Source organism: Anopheles coustani, unplaced genomic scaffold (genome assembly GCF_943734705.1).
Source record: "Anopheles coustani unplaced genomic scaffold, idAnoCousDA_361_x.2 scaffold_105_ctg1, whole genome shotgun sequence".
In the NCBI taxonomy this organism is placed as follows: domain Eukaryota; kingdom Metazoa; phylum Arthropoda; class Insecta; order Diptera; family Culicidae; genus Anopheles; species Anopheles coustani.
In genome coordinates this window covers 67916-83272 of record NW_026525373.1, presented here as the reverse complement: position 1 = coordinate 83272, position 15357 = coordinate 67916, and positions in this window count along the sequence as shown.

Genomic DNA, 15357 nt, shown 5'->3' with positions numbered 1-15357 from the left:
ATATTAAAGATTTCAAATCTTTTACTGGATACTATGGAGTTTTTTACGTTTAAGATTATCTCACCGTTTACTATTTTCTTACCTACGATTTGAGGTCTGTCTAAAATGAGGTTATCTCCTGTTAATCTATCCTTAATCTTCTTAGCTATTCTTATTTCTTCGTCTATACCAATTGGTTCGTCCTTAATTGCGTTGTATTTATTCGTTATTTCTTGTATTAGGGCACTACCTAGCATTATTGTTTCTTGTGTGAACCTGGAAAGAGCATTCTTCTTATTCTCGATGAATTGCTTCCGTAGTTGATCGACTCCGTCGTTTACATTTTCAATTTTTTCTGCTAATTCTCTTGCTATCTTATCATGTTTCTTCTTTGCCTGGGCTAGGTCTTCGGATACGTGTGTAATTTGTTGATCTTCTTTTGCCTTGAGGAGTGCTAGTTGTTCATCTATTTCGTTGCCTCCAAAGAGGAAATCTTTCAAGATCCCGAAGACCCCCTGATCGCTTGGATCTTAGCCGTGTTGTGTCTTTTATTATGTGGAGAGCGTAGTCGCACTCCCTATCGAGTGTTACCTTCAGTTGGAGAAGTGTCTGATCGGTTTCATTAACTCGTTTGAACGCCAGTTCTAAATTTCCTTTTATACCTAGTATTGTTTCTATGTCTTTATCTGGGTATGCTTCAGTATGTATTGATGTGTCCCAAGTACCTTGTTCAAGCAGTAGGGTCCCGAGGTGGTCAAAGAAGAGGCCAGATTCTGATATAGGCAGGATTGACAAACCTTCTACTCTGTTTATCCAGAGGAGACAAGTAACAATCACTTTCCAAGTTTCCATTTTACTGCCCGAATTGTTTTTCTGGGTTTCTTTTTGGGGGCGATAGCTTCAAGTTCGGCAGCTCTATCTTTAATGGCTTGTATGTCTATACGACGTTTTCTTCCCCAATGTGGAAATGACTTGTTTTCCCTATCATTAGTATTATTGTTTTCTTGCGTTGTTTTGTTTTCTTCTTCACCCCTTTGAACGTCTAGGATGGCTAATTTTACTGTAGGTTTCGTTACCTCTAGGTCTCCAACTCTAATGCGTGCGGATCTAGTCTGTCCGTCTTTCCCAGGGAATACCTCGCAGACTATTCCCTTGACCCACTTCCCCTTTTTCTGTTCGTCCGGGAAGCTAACATCTTTACCTACTGTTAGTGGTTTTGATGGGCGGCCCCGCTTCTCTCGCTCGGAGAGTTTCGGTAGATATTCGATTACCCACCGTTTCCACGGTTTTCTCGCCAAAATAAGGTTAGTTACATGGTGCATTTTTGGAAGTATGATCCGCATTTTTGCATCGTACTTCAGAAATTCTATGCGTTCTAGTCTGCCTTTGGGTCTCAGTACCCCCTTTTCGTCTATTATGGGATTAAGCCCGCGAATGGAACTGCGGCTATTGATCGCGTTTCCTAAGGAAAGCTGAGTCATTTCGTCTGTATACTTTTCCCACTGGGCCTTCTTTAGGAGAAGCATTTCGGCCCTGTCTAATTCTGATACGGAGATTACTTTAGAAAATGTGGTACCTGTGGCTTTTGCCTTTAGCCATTCGATGTATTTTAGCCCTATAGCTAGTGATCGTTTCAGTCGATTCCAATTTGGACACCACTCGGTGTTGATGACACTCCAGTCAGTTTTTTCTAGTGTCTTCGTAGTATGCACTGGCTTGGTCTCTTTTGACGTGACAACTTCGTCCTTTTTAGTCGATTTTACGTCTTCGAACAACTTGGGCTGCTTGAAAGAGATTTCTTGATCCTTGAGAAAGTTCATTGTGGCGCGAGCTCTTTCTTTCTGTTTCGGAGATTTGTTCGGAGTAGGGTTCATTCTGAACTCTTCGGTCGAAAAGTGTCCCCGCGTAAGTTGATTTAAATAATTTTCTTTTGGTTTCTCCTTTTCTTGGACCATAAACAAGTTGGTCTTTGATTTAACACTCTGATCTCCCCCAAATACTACCCATCCTAGTCGGATTTCTTGGGCAATCGGCTCGTGAGGCTTTCCCTCTCGGTGGCTAGTTCCGCGTATGAGATGGGAGTGCGGCAGTCCAAGAAGCACCGTAGGTAGTGCATTCTTGTAGCTCTCGAGCTTTATCCCTCTTAAATGTGCATATCTTTTTGCTAACATATTCACGTCTACAGTTTGAAGCGGGAGGTCGAGTTCGTCCACGCTTCGCAACCCTTTGATATCGAACACCATTCCGTTCGTACCTTCCATTTTTACGTCGACCGTTTGACTATTTTTGTCTTCATGGGTATTCCCGTTTGTCCATGATAGGGTCAACGGTTTCTTTGACCCAGTTAAGTTCAGTTTCTTCCGTGTTTCGTTCAGAATTAGACTCGTGGAAGAACCCGAGTCAATAAATGCATGCGTACGTACAATTTTGTTTTGATTCCGTAGGCATACGGGAATAATTTGGTAAAAGAGTTGCTGTTTGTTTTTGAGAACGTTAACAGCGCTCATATTATCGCGGCGGGCGCGGTTCTGCCACTCAGCGGTTTCGTTTCGGTGAAGCGCTGTGTGGTGTTTTTTGCCGCAGCCGTAAACCTTACACTGCGGAGGCAGACGGCAATTTTGGGCGATGTGGTTGTTGTGCTGACAACAATTTGCACATACGTTACTTCGCTTTAGAATGCTCCACTTCTCGTCCACTGACCTGCCGTATAATTGTTTGCAACGGAGCGTCTCGTGTTGATACCCACATAGCAAGCACCCCCTTGACCTAGGACAACTTTTGGGTGTCATGTGGCGGGTGTCATTTTTTTATTCTTCTTCGCTGGCTACCAGAACCGTAGCCAAGTCTTCGGATGGTTTCAGCCATTTAGCGAAGTCCAAAAGGGTTGTAAGTTTGTTTTCTTTGGAAAGTGAATCGGCGAGCCATTTGTTTCGTAAGTCAACCGGCAGCCTGGCGACGAGGTCTTTAAGAAGCCTTCTGTCGTTAAGGTATTCGCCTTGCTTGAGCATCGTCATATTATCGATCAAGTCATGGAGCGCGTTTGAAAATCTTATAAATGATGCTGGATTGTCTAGCGAGGGATTTTTAACGGCCAGCAATTCGTTCAACAGTGCTGAGTAAATATTGTCTGGATTGCCATAGAGTCTTTCCAGACGTTTAAGAATTTCGGTAACATTGTCAGAGTTCAGCATCAGCCCGCTAACTGAGCGTAGTGCATCACCCTTTAGGTGCTTTTGTAGCCTGGTGAGGTTCTCTAGATTCGAAAAATTACCGGCCTTCGTGGTTTCGTCGTACATACGTTTAAAACGCGGCCAAGTCTTGTAGCTTCCGCAAAAGTCTGGAAGCTCGGAAAGTGCTGTTTTGTCCGTTTTTTTCGTCCATGCCTTTACCATTGAGGCGATGCTTTCTGCAAGCAATTTAACATCCTCATTTGCGGTTGAATTATGACCTGGCTCATATATGAAGCTTCTGGTCTCTTCAGCTTCCTCTTGTGCCCTTTTTACTTCCTCTTGAAGCCTTTCTATTTCCTGCTCTATCTTGACTGCTTTTTCCCTTTCTACTTTCTCTTTGTCTATTTTCTCCTGTAATAATTTTTGTGTCTGCATCAGAGCTTCTCGGCTCTCTTTCCTTTCTTCTGCGGCGTTCTTGCTCTTAGGGCAGATAAAACCCTTTGCGACTGCCTTGAACTTCAGCGCTTCCACGCATGATTGGTGAAGAAACCGATCGCACTCTACGCAATGGATCAGTTTATTCCAATCATCGGAATTTGCGCATAACTTGCAATTCCCATTCGGATTTTGTTTATAATTAACCTCCATGTTACTTACTGCGCTGGCTTTCTCGGGCTCGTTGGTTGGTCGCGTTCCGCGTACTGCCTATGTTGGGTAGATCGCTTTTCGCCGCCGACTGTTCCGCGATGTCTCGCCTGGTCTTCTCCGGCGGCCGTCTGCCGATGGATCGTTCGCCCGGTCTTCTCCGCCGGTCGTCCGCCAGTAGATCGCTCGCCCGGTCCTCTCCGCCGGCCGTACACCGGATGATCGTTCGCCTGGCTCTCTCCGCCGGCCGTCTGCCGATGGATGTCTTGTCCGCCGGCCGTCCGCCGATGGATGCCTTCTCCGCCGGCCGTCCGCCGATGGATGTCTTGTCCGCCGGCCGTCCGCCGATGGATGTCTTGTCCGCCGGCCGTCCGCCGATGGGTCTTGCTTGTACTTCGCTGCCTTGGGCCTTTGGCCGCCGTAGAATTTCTTTGGTCTCCCTGGACCAACTGCCGAATTTGGCCGGATCTTCCTCCGGTCCTAACGTGCAACCTCGTTGCTTGATCGCTCGTTCTTCCTCGCGTCACTCACGAACCAGGCAGATTATACGGGGTTCAACTTCCCGGGTAACTCTGGTTCTGGTGAAACCACTCGAGGGTGAGTATTTCTACTTTGGACAGATCTCGCTGGAGCCTCCAAATGTTGCGCTTAACGCTTTCTTTCGACTGGTGGCACTTCCACCGACGAAAGCACTATGCTGCGAGTTGTCGTTTAGTAGAATACTGCTTTATTCAACTCTACGATGCGCTTATATACCTAAATTCTTACGACTATGCTTAACGCTTTAAACCTAGTCAGCATGCCGGCACGGCGGCGTTTTTATCATCATAGATGGTGCAACGCAGCCAAACCGTTCCGATCGTACGATCGGCGGTTGGCTGCGATGACCTATTAAGCTGTTTCGCGTCGTCAGCGACACTCATGTTGCATCGCCTCATTCTCTCTAAAGTCACTTTAAGCACCTTCTAAACCTCATTTTGCATCGCCTCATTCTCTTTAAAGACACTTTAAGCACCTTCTAAACCTCATTTTGCATCGTCTCATTCTCTTTAAAGACACTTTAAGCACCTTCTAAACACCATTTTGCATCGTCTCATTCTCTCTAAAGTGACTTTAAGCACCTTCTAAACCTCATTTTGCATCGTCTCATTCTCCTTAAAGACACTTTGAGCACCTTCTAAACACCATTTTGCATCGTCTCATTCTCTCTAAAGTCACTTTAAGCACCTTCTAAACCTCATGTTGCATCGTCTCATTCTCTTTAAAGACACTTTAAGCACCTTCTAAACCTCATTTTGCATCGTCTCATTCTCTTTAAAGTCACTTTAAGCACCTTCTAAACCTCATTTTGCATCGTCTCATTCTCTCCAAAGTCAGTTTAAGCACCTTCTAAACTTCATTTTGCATCGTCTGATTCTCTTTAAAGACACTTTAAGCACCTTCTAAACACCATTTTGCATCGTCTCATTATCTCTAAAGACACTTTAAGCACCTTCTAAACCTCATTTTGCATCGTCTCATTCTCTTTAAAGACACTTTAAGCTCCTTCTAAACCTCATTTTGCATCGTCTCATTCTCTTTAAAGACACTTTAAGCACCTTCTAAACCTCATTTTGCATCGTCTCATTCTCTTTAAAGTCACTTTAAGCACCCTCTAAACACCATTTTACATGGTCTTATTCTCTTTAAAGTCACTTTAAGCACCATCTAAACCTCATTTCGCATCGTCTCATTCTCTCTAAAGTCACTTTAAGCACCTTCCAAATACCATTTTGCATCGTCTAATTCTCCTTAAAGACACTTTAAGCACCTTCTAAACCTCATTTTGCATCGTCTCATTCTCTCTAAAGACACGTTAAGCACCTTGTAAACCTCATTTTGCATCGTCTCATTCTCTTTAAAGACACTTTAAGCACCTTCTAAACCTCATTTTGCATCGTCTCATTCTCTTTAAAGTCACTTTAAGCACCTTCTAAACCTCATTTTGCATCGTCTCATTCTCCTTAAAGACACTTTAAGCACCTTCTAAACACCATTTTGCATCGTCTCATTCTCTCTAAAGTCACTTTAAGCACCTTCTAAACCTCATTTTGCATCGTCTCATTCTCTTTAAAGACACTTTAAGCACCTTCTAAACCTCATTTTGCATCGTCTTATTCTCTCTAAAGTCACTTTAACCACCTTCTAAACCTCATTTTGCATCGTCTCATTCTCCTTAAAGACACTTTAAGCACCTTCTGAACACCATTTTGCATCGTCTCATTCTCTCTAAAGTCACTTTAAGTACCTTCTAAACCTCATTTTGCATCGTCTCATTCTCTTCAAAGACACTATAAACACCTTCTATCCACCATTTTGCATCGTCTCATTCTCTCTAAAGACACTTTAAGCACCTTCTAAACCTCATTTTGCATCGTCTCATTCTCTTTAAAGTCACTTTAAGCACCTTCTAAACCTCATTTTGCATCGTCTCATTCTCTTTAAAGACACTTTAAGCACCTTCTAAACCTCATTTTGCATCGTCTCATTCTCTTTAAAGACACTTTAAGCACCTTCTAAACCTCATTTTGCATCGTCTTATTCTCTCTAAAGTCACTTTAAGCACCTTCTAAACCTCATTTTGCATCGTCTCATTCTCCTTAAAGACACTTTAAGCACATTCTAAACCTCATTTTGCATCGTCTCATTCTCTCTAAAGACACTTTAAGCACCTTCTATACCTCATTTTGCATCGTCTCATTCTCTTTAAAGACACTTTAAGCACCTTCTAAACCTCATTTTGCATCGTCTCATTCTCTCTAAAGTCACTTTAAGCACCTTCTAAACCTCATTTTGCATCGTCTGATTCTCTTCAAAGACACTATAAGCACCTTCTATACACCATTTTGCATCGTCTCATTCTCTCTAAAGACACTTTAAGCACCTTCTAAACCTCATTTTGCATCGTCTCATTCTCGTTAAAGTCACTTTAAGCACCTTCTAAACCTCATTTTGCATCGTCTCATTCTCTTTAAAGACACTTTAAGCACCTTCTAAACACCATTTTGCATCGTCTCATTCTCTTTATAGACATTTTAAGCACCTTCTAATTTTGCATCGTCTGATTCTCTTTAAAGACACTTTAAGCACCTTCTCCACCTCATTTTGCATCGTCTAATTCTACTTAAAGACACTTTAAGCACCTTCTAAACACCATTTTGCATCGTCTCATTCTCTCTAAAGTCACTTTAAGCACCTTCTAAACCTTATTTTGCATCGTCTCATTCTCTTTAAAGACACTTTAAGCACCTTCTAAACCTCATTTTGCATCGTCTCATTCTCTCTAAAGTCACTTAAAGCACCTTCTAAACCTCATTTTGCATCGTCTCATTCTCTCGAAAGTCACTTTAAGCACCTTCTAAACCTCATTTTGCATCGTCTTATTCTCTTTTAAGACACTTTAAGCACCTTCTAAACCTCATTTTGCATCGTCTGATTCTCTCTAAAGTCACTTTAAGCACCTTCCAAACCTCATTTTGCATCGTCTCATTCTCTCTAAAGTCACTTTAAGCACCTTCTAAACCTCATTTTGCATCGTCTTATTCTCTCTTAAGTCACTTTAAGCACCTTCTAAACACCATTTTGCATCGTCTCATTCTCTTTAAAGTCCCTATAAGCATCTTCTAAACCTCATTTAGCATCGTCTCATTCTCTCTAAAGTCACTTTAAGCACCTTCCAAACCTCAGTTTGCATCGTCTTATTCTCTTTAAAGTCACATTAAGCACCTTCTAAACCTCATTTTGCATAGTCTCATTCACTCTAAGGACACTTTAAGCACCTTCTAAACACCATTTTGCATCGTCTCATTCTCTTTAAAGTCACTTTGAGCACCTTCTAAACCTCATTTTACATCGTCTCATTCTCTCTAAAGTCACTTTAAGCACCTTCTAAACCTCATTTTGCATCGTCTCATTCTCTTTAAAGACACTTTAAGCACCTTCTAAACCTCATTTTGCATCGTCTCATTCTCTTAAAAGACATTTTATGCACCTTCTAAACCTCATTTTGCATCGTCTGATTCTCTTTAAAGACACTTTAAGCACCTTCTCCACCTCATTTTGCATCGTCTAATTCTACTTAAAGACACTTTAAGCACCTTCTAAACACCATTTTGCATCGTCTCATTCTCTCTAAAGACACGTTAAGCACCTTGTAAACCTCATTTTGCATCGTCTCATTCTCTTTAAAGACACTTTAAGCACCTTCTAAACCTCATTTTGCATCGTCTCATTCTCTTTAAAGTCACTTTAAGCACCTTCTAAACCTCATTTTGCATCGTCTCATTCTCCTTAAAGACACTTTAAGCACCTTCTAAACACCATTTTGCATCGTCTCATTCTCCCTAAAGTCACTTTAAGCACCTTCTAAACCTCATTTTGCATCGTCTCATTCTCTTTAAAGACACTTTAAGCACCTTCTAAACCTCATTTTGCATCGTCTTATTCTCTCTAAAGTCACTTTAACCACCTTCTAAACCTCATTTTGCATCGTCTCATTCTCCTTAAAGACACTTTAAGCACCTTCTGAACACCATTTTGCATCGTCTCATTCTCTCTAAAGTCACTTTAAGTACCTTCTAAACCTCATTTTGCATCGTCTCATTCTCTTCAAAGACACTATAAACACCTTCTATACACCATTTTGCATCGTCTCATTCTCTCTAAAGACACTTTAAGCACCTTCTAAACCTCATTTTGCATCGTCTCATTCTCTTTAAAGTCACTTTAAGCACCTTCTAAACCTCATTTTGCATCGTCTCATTCTCTTTAAAGACACTTTAAGCACCTTCTAAACCTCATTTTGCATCGTCTCATTCTCTTTAAAGACACTTTAAGCACCTTCTAAACCTCATTTTACATCGTCTCATTCTCTCTAAAGACACTTTAAGCACCTTCTAAACCTCATTTTGCATCGTCTCATTCTCGTTAAAGTCACTTTAAGCACCTTCTAAACCTCATTTTGCATCGTCTCATTCTCTTTAAAGACACTTTAAGCACCTTCTAAACACCATTTTGCATCGTCTCATTCTCTTTATAGACATTTTAAGCACCTTCTAATTTTGCATCGTCTGATTCTCTTTAAAGACACTTTAAGCACCTTCTCCACCTCATTTTGCATCGTCTAATTCTACTTAAAGACACTTTAAGCACCTTCTAAACACCATTTTGCATCGTCTCATTCTCTCTAAAGTCACTTTAAGCACCTTCTAAACCTCATTTTGCATCGTCTCATTCTCTTTAAAGACACTTTAAGCACCTTCTAAACCTCATTTTGCATCGTCTTATTCTCTCTTAAGTCACTTTAAGCACCTTCTAAACACCATTTTGCATCGTCTCATTCTCTTTAAAGTCCCTATAAGCATCTTCTAAACCTCATTTTGCATCGTCTCATTCTCTTTAAAGACACTTTAAGCACCTTCTAAACCTCATTTTGCATCGTCTCATTCTCTTTAAAGACATTTTATGCACCTTCTAAACCTCATTTTGCATCGTCTGATTCTCTTTAAAGACACTTTAAGCACCTTCTCCACCTCATTTTGCATCGTCTCATTCTCCTTAAAGACACTTTAAGCACCTTCTAAACACTATTTTGCATCGTCTCATTCTCTCTAAAGTCACTTTAAGCACCTTCTAAACCTCATTTTGCATCGTCTCATTCTCTTTAAAGACACTTTAAGCACCTTCTAAACCTCATTTTGCATCGTCTCATTCTCTCTAAAGTCACTTAAAGCACCTTCTAAACCTCATTTTGCATCGTCTCATTCTCTCGAAAGTCACTTTAAGCACCTTCTAAACCTCATTTTGCATCGTCTTATTCTCTTTTAAGACACTTTAAGCACCTTCTAAACCTCATTTTGCATCGTCTAATTCTCTCTAAAGTCACTTTAAGCACCTTCCAAACCTCATTTTGCATCGTCTCATTTTCTTTAAAGTCACTTTAACCACCTTCTAAACCTCATTTTGCATCGTCTTATTCTCTCTTAAGTCAATTTAAGCACCTTCTAAACACCATTTTGCATCGTCTCATTCTCTTTAAAGTCCCTTTAAGCATCTTCTAAACCTCATTTTGCATCGTCTCATTCTCTCTAAAGTCACTTTAAGCACCTTCTAAACCTCAGTTTCCATCGTCTTATTAGCTTTAAAGTCATTTTAAGCACCTTCTAAACCTCATTTTGCATCGTCTCATTCACTCTAAAGTCACTTTAAGCACCTTCTAAACACCATTTTGCATCGTCTCATTCACTCTAAAGTCACTTTAAGCACCTTCTAAACCTCATTTTGCATCGTCTCATTCTCTCTAAAGTCACTTTAAGCACCTTCTAAATACCATTTTGCATCGTCTCATTCTCCTTAAAGACACTTTAAGCACCTTCTAAACCTCATTTTGCATCGTCTCATTCTCTCTAAAGTCACTTTAAGCACCTTCTAAACCTCATTTTGCATCGTCTCATTCTCTTTAAAGACACTTTAAGCACCTTGTAAACACCATTTTGCATCGTCTCATTCTCTTTAAAGACACTTTAAGCACCTTCTAAACCTCATTTTGCATCGTCTCATTCTCTTTAAAGTCACTTTAAGCACCTTCTAAACCTCATTTTGCATCGTCTCATTCTCTTTAAAGACACTTTAAGCACCTTCTAAACTTCATTTTGCATCGTCTTATTCTCTCTAAAGTCACTTTAACCATCTTCTAAACCTCATTTTGCATCGTCTCATTCTCCTTAAAGACACTTTAAGCACCTTCTGAACACCATTTTGCATCGTCTCATTCTCTCTAAAGTCACTTTAAGCACCTTCTAAACCTCATTTTGCATCGTCTCATTCTCTTTTAAGACACTTTAAGCACCTTCTAAACCTCATTTTGCATCGTCTCATTCTCTTTAAAGACACTTTAAGCACCTTCTAAACCTCATTTTGCATCGTCTCATTCTCTTTAAAGTCACTTTAAGCACCTTCTAAACCTCATTTTGCATCGTCTCATTCTCTTTAAAGACACTTTAAGTACCTTCTAAACCTCATTTTGCATCGTCTCATTCTCTTTAAAGACACTTTAAGCACCTTCTAAACCTCATTTTGCATCGTCTTATTCTCTCTAAAGTCACTTTAAGCACCTTCTAAACCTCATTTTGCATCGTCTCATTCTCCTTAAAGACACTTTAAGCACATTCTAAACCTCATTTTGCATCGTCTCATTCTCTCTAAAGACACTTTAAGCACCTTCTATACCTCATTTTGCAACGTCTCATTCTCTTTAAAGACACTTTAAGCACCTTCTAAACCTCAGTTTGCATCGTCTTATTAGCTTTAAAGTCTTTTTAAGCACCTTCTAAACCTCATTTTGCATCGTCTCATTCACTCTAAAGTCACTTTAAGCACCTTCTAAACACCATTTTGCATCGTCTCATTCACTCTAAAGTCACTTTAAGCACCTTCTAAATACCATTTTGCATCGTCTCATTCTCCTTAAAGACACTTTAAGCACCTTCTAAACCTCATTTTGCATCGTCTCATTCTCTCTAAAGTCACTTTAAGCACCTTCTAAACCTCATTTTGCATCGTCTCATTCTCTTTAAAGACACTTTAAGCACCTTGTAAACCTCATTTTGCATCGTCTCATTCTCTTTAAAGACACTTTAAGCCCCTTCTAAACCTCATTTTGCATCGTCTCATTCTCTTTAAAGTCACTTTAAGCACCTTCTAAACCTCATTTTGCATCGTCTCATTCTCTTTAAAGACACTTTAAGCACCTTCTAAACCTCATTTTGCATCGTCTCATTCTCTCTAAAGTCACTTTAACCATCTTCTATACCTCATTTTGCATCGACTCATTCTCCTTAAAGACACTTTAAGCACCTTCTGAACACCATTTTGCATCGTCTCATTCTCTCTAAAGTCACTTTAAGTACCTTCTAAACCTCATTTTGCATCGTCTCATTCTCTTCAAAGACACTATAAACACCTTCTATACACCATTTTGCATCGTCTCATTCTCTCTAAAGACACTTTAAGCACCTTCTAAACCTCATTTTGCATCGTCTCATTCTCTTTAAAGACACTTTAAGCACCTTCTAAACCTCATTTTGCATCGTCTCATTCTCTTTAAAGACACTTTAAGTACCTTCTAAACCTCATTTTGCATCGTCTCATTCTCTTTAAAGACACTTTAAGCACCTTCTAAACCTCATTTTGCATCGTCTCATTCTCTCTAAAGACACTTTAAGCACCTTCTATACCTCATTTTGCATCGTCTCATTCTCCTTAAAGACACTTTAAGCACCTTCTAAACCTCATTTTGCATCGTCTCATTCTCTTTAAAGACACTTTAAGCACCTTCTAAACCTCATTTTGCATCGTCTTATTCTCTCTAAAGTCACTTTAAGCACCTTCTAAACCTCATTTTGCATCGTCTCATTCTCCTTAAAGACACTTTAAGCACATTCTAAACCTCATTTTGCATCGTCTCATTCTCTTTAAAGACACTTTAAGCCCCTTCTAAACCTCATTTTGCATCGTCTCATTCTCTTTAAAGTCACTTTAAGCACCTTCTAAACCTCATTTTGCATCGTCTCATTCTCTTTAAAGACACTTTAAGTACCTTCTAAACCTCATTTTGCATCGTCTCATTCTCTTTAAAGACACTTTAAGTACCTTCTAAACCTCATTTTGCATCGTCTCATTCTCTTCAAAGACACTATAAACACCTTCTATACACCATTTTGCATCGTCTCATTCTCTCTAAAGACACTTTAAGCACCTTCTAAACCTCATTTTGCATCGTCTCATTCTCTTTAAAGTCACTTTAAGCACCTTCTAAACCTCATTTTGCATCGTCTTATTCTCTTTAAAGACACTTTAAGTACCTTCTAAACCTCATTTTGCATCGTCTCATTCTCTCTAAAGACACTTTAAGCACCTTCTAAACCTCATTTTGCATCGTCTCATTCTCTTTAAAGTCACTTTAAGCACCTTCTAAACCTCATTTTGCATCGTCTCATTCTCTTTAAAGACACTTTAAGTACCTTCTAAACCTCATTTTGCATCGTCTCATTCTCTTTAAAGACACTTTAAGCACCTTCTAAACCTCATTTTGCATCGTCTTATTCTCTCTAAAGTCACTTTAAGCACCTTCTAAACCTCATTTTGCATCGTCTCATTCTCCTTAAAGACACTTTAAGCACATTCTAAACCTCATTTTGCATCGTCTCATTCTCTCTAAAGACACTTTAAGCACCTTCTATACCTCATTTTGCAACGTCTCATTCTCTTTAAAGACACTTTAAGCACCTTCTAAACCTCAGTTTGCATCGTCTTATTAGCTTTAAAGTCTTTTTAAGCACCTTCTAAACCTCATTTTGCATCGTCTCATTCACTCTAAAGTCACTTTAAGCACCTTCTAAACCTCATTTTGCATCGTCTCATTCTCTCTAAAGTCACTTTAAGCACCTTCTAAATACCATTTTGCATCGTCTCATTCTCCTTAAAGACACTTTAAGCACCTTCTAAACCTCATTTTGCATCGTCTCATTCTCTCTAAAGTCACTTTAAGCACCTTCTAAACCTCATTTTGCATCGTCTCATTCTCTTTAAAGACACTTTAAGCACCTTGTAAACCTCATTTTGCATCGTCTCATTCTCTTTAAAGACACTTTAAGCCCCTTCTAAACCTCATTTTGCATCGTCTCATTCTCTTTAAAGTCACTTTAAGCACCTTCTAAACCTCATTTTGCATCGTCTCATTCTCTTTAAAGACACTTTAAGCACCTTCTAAACCTCATTTTGCATCGTCTCATTCTCTCTAAAGTCACTTTAACCATCTTCTATACCTCATTTTGCATCGACTCATTCTCCTTAAAGACACTTTAAGCACCTTCTGAACACCATTTTGCATCGTCTCATTCTCTCTAAAGTCACTTTAAGTACCTTCTAAACCTCATTTTGCATCGTCTCATTCTCTTCAAAGACACTATAAACACCTTCTATACACCATTTTGCATCGTCTCATTCTCTCCAAAGACACTTTAAGCACCTTCTAAACCTCATTTTGCATCGTCTCATTCTCTTTAAAGTCACTTTAAGCACCTTCTAAACCTCATTTTGCATCGTCTCATTCTCTTTAAAGACACTTTAAGTACCTTCTAAACCTCATTTTGCATCGTCTCATTCTCTTTAAAGACACTTTAAGCACCTTCTAAACCTCATTTTGCATCGTCTCATTCTCTCTAAAGACACTTTAAGCACCTTCTATACCTCATTTTGCATCGTCTCATTCTCCTTAAAGACACTTTAAGCACCTTCTAAACCTCATTTTGCATCGTCTCATTCTCTCTAAAGTCACTTTAAGCACCTTCTAAACCTCATTTTGCATCGTCTGATTCTCTTGAAAGATACTATAAGCACCTTCTATACACCATTTTGCATCGTCTCATTCTCTCTAAAGACACTTTAAGCACCTTCTAAACCTGATTTTGCATCGTCTCATTCTCGTTAAAGTCACTTTAAGCACCTTCTAAACCTCATTTTGCATCGTCTCATTCTCTTTAAAGACACTTTAAGCACCTTCTAAACCTCATTTTACATCGTCTGATTCTCTCTAAAGTCACTTAAAGCACCTTCTAAACCTCATTTTGCATCGTCTCATTCTCTCGAAAGTCACTTTAAGCACCTTCTAAACCTCATTTTGCATCGTCTTATTCTCTTTAAAGACACTTTAAGCACCTTCTAAACCTCATTTTGCATCGTCTGATTCTCTCTAAAGTCACTTTAAGCACCTTCCAAACCTCATTTTGCATCGTCTCATTCTCTCTAAAGTCACTTTGAGCACCTTCTAAACCTCATTTTGCATCGTCTCATTCTCTCTAATGTCACTTAAAGCAACTTCTAAACCTCATTTTGCATCGTCTCATTCTCTCGAAAGTCACTTTAAGCACCTTCTAAACACCATTTTGCATCGTCTCATTCACTCTAAAGTCACTTTAAGCACCTTCTAAACACCATTTTGCATCGTCTCATTCTCTTTAAAGTCACTTTAAGCTCCTTCTAAACCTCATTTGGCATCGTCTTATTCTCTTTAAAGACACTTTAAGCACCTTCTAAACCTCATTTTGTATCGTCTCATTCTCTTTAAAGACACCTTAAGCACCTTCTAAACCTCATTTTGCATCGTCTCATTCTCTTTAAAGACACTTTGAGCACCTTCTAAACCTCATTTTGCATCGTCTTATTCTCTTTAAAGACACTTTAAGCACCTTCTAAACCTCATTTTGCGTCGTCTCATTCTCTTTAAAGACACTATAAGCACCTTCTAAACACCATTGTGCATCGTCTCATTCTCTTTAAAGACACTTTGAGCACCTTCTAAACCTCATTTTACATCGTCTCATTCTCTCTAAAGTCACTTTAAGCACCTTCTAAACCTCATTTTGCATCGTCTCATTCTCTTTAAAGACACTTTAAGCACCTTCTAAACACCATTTTGCATCGTTTTATTCTCTTTAAAGACATTTTAGCACCTTCTAAACCTCAT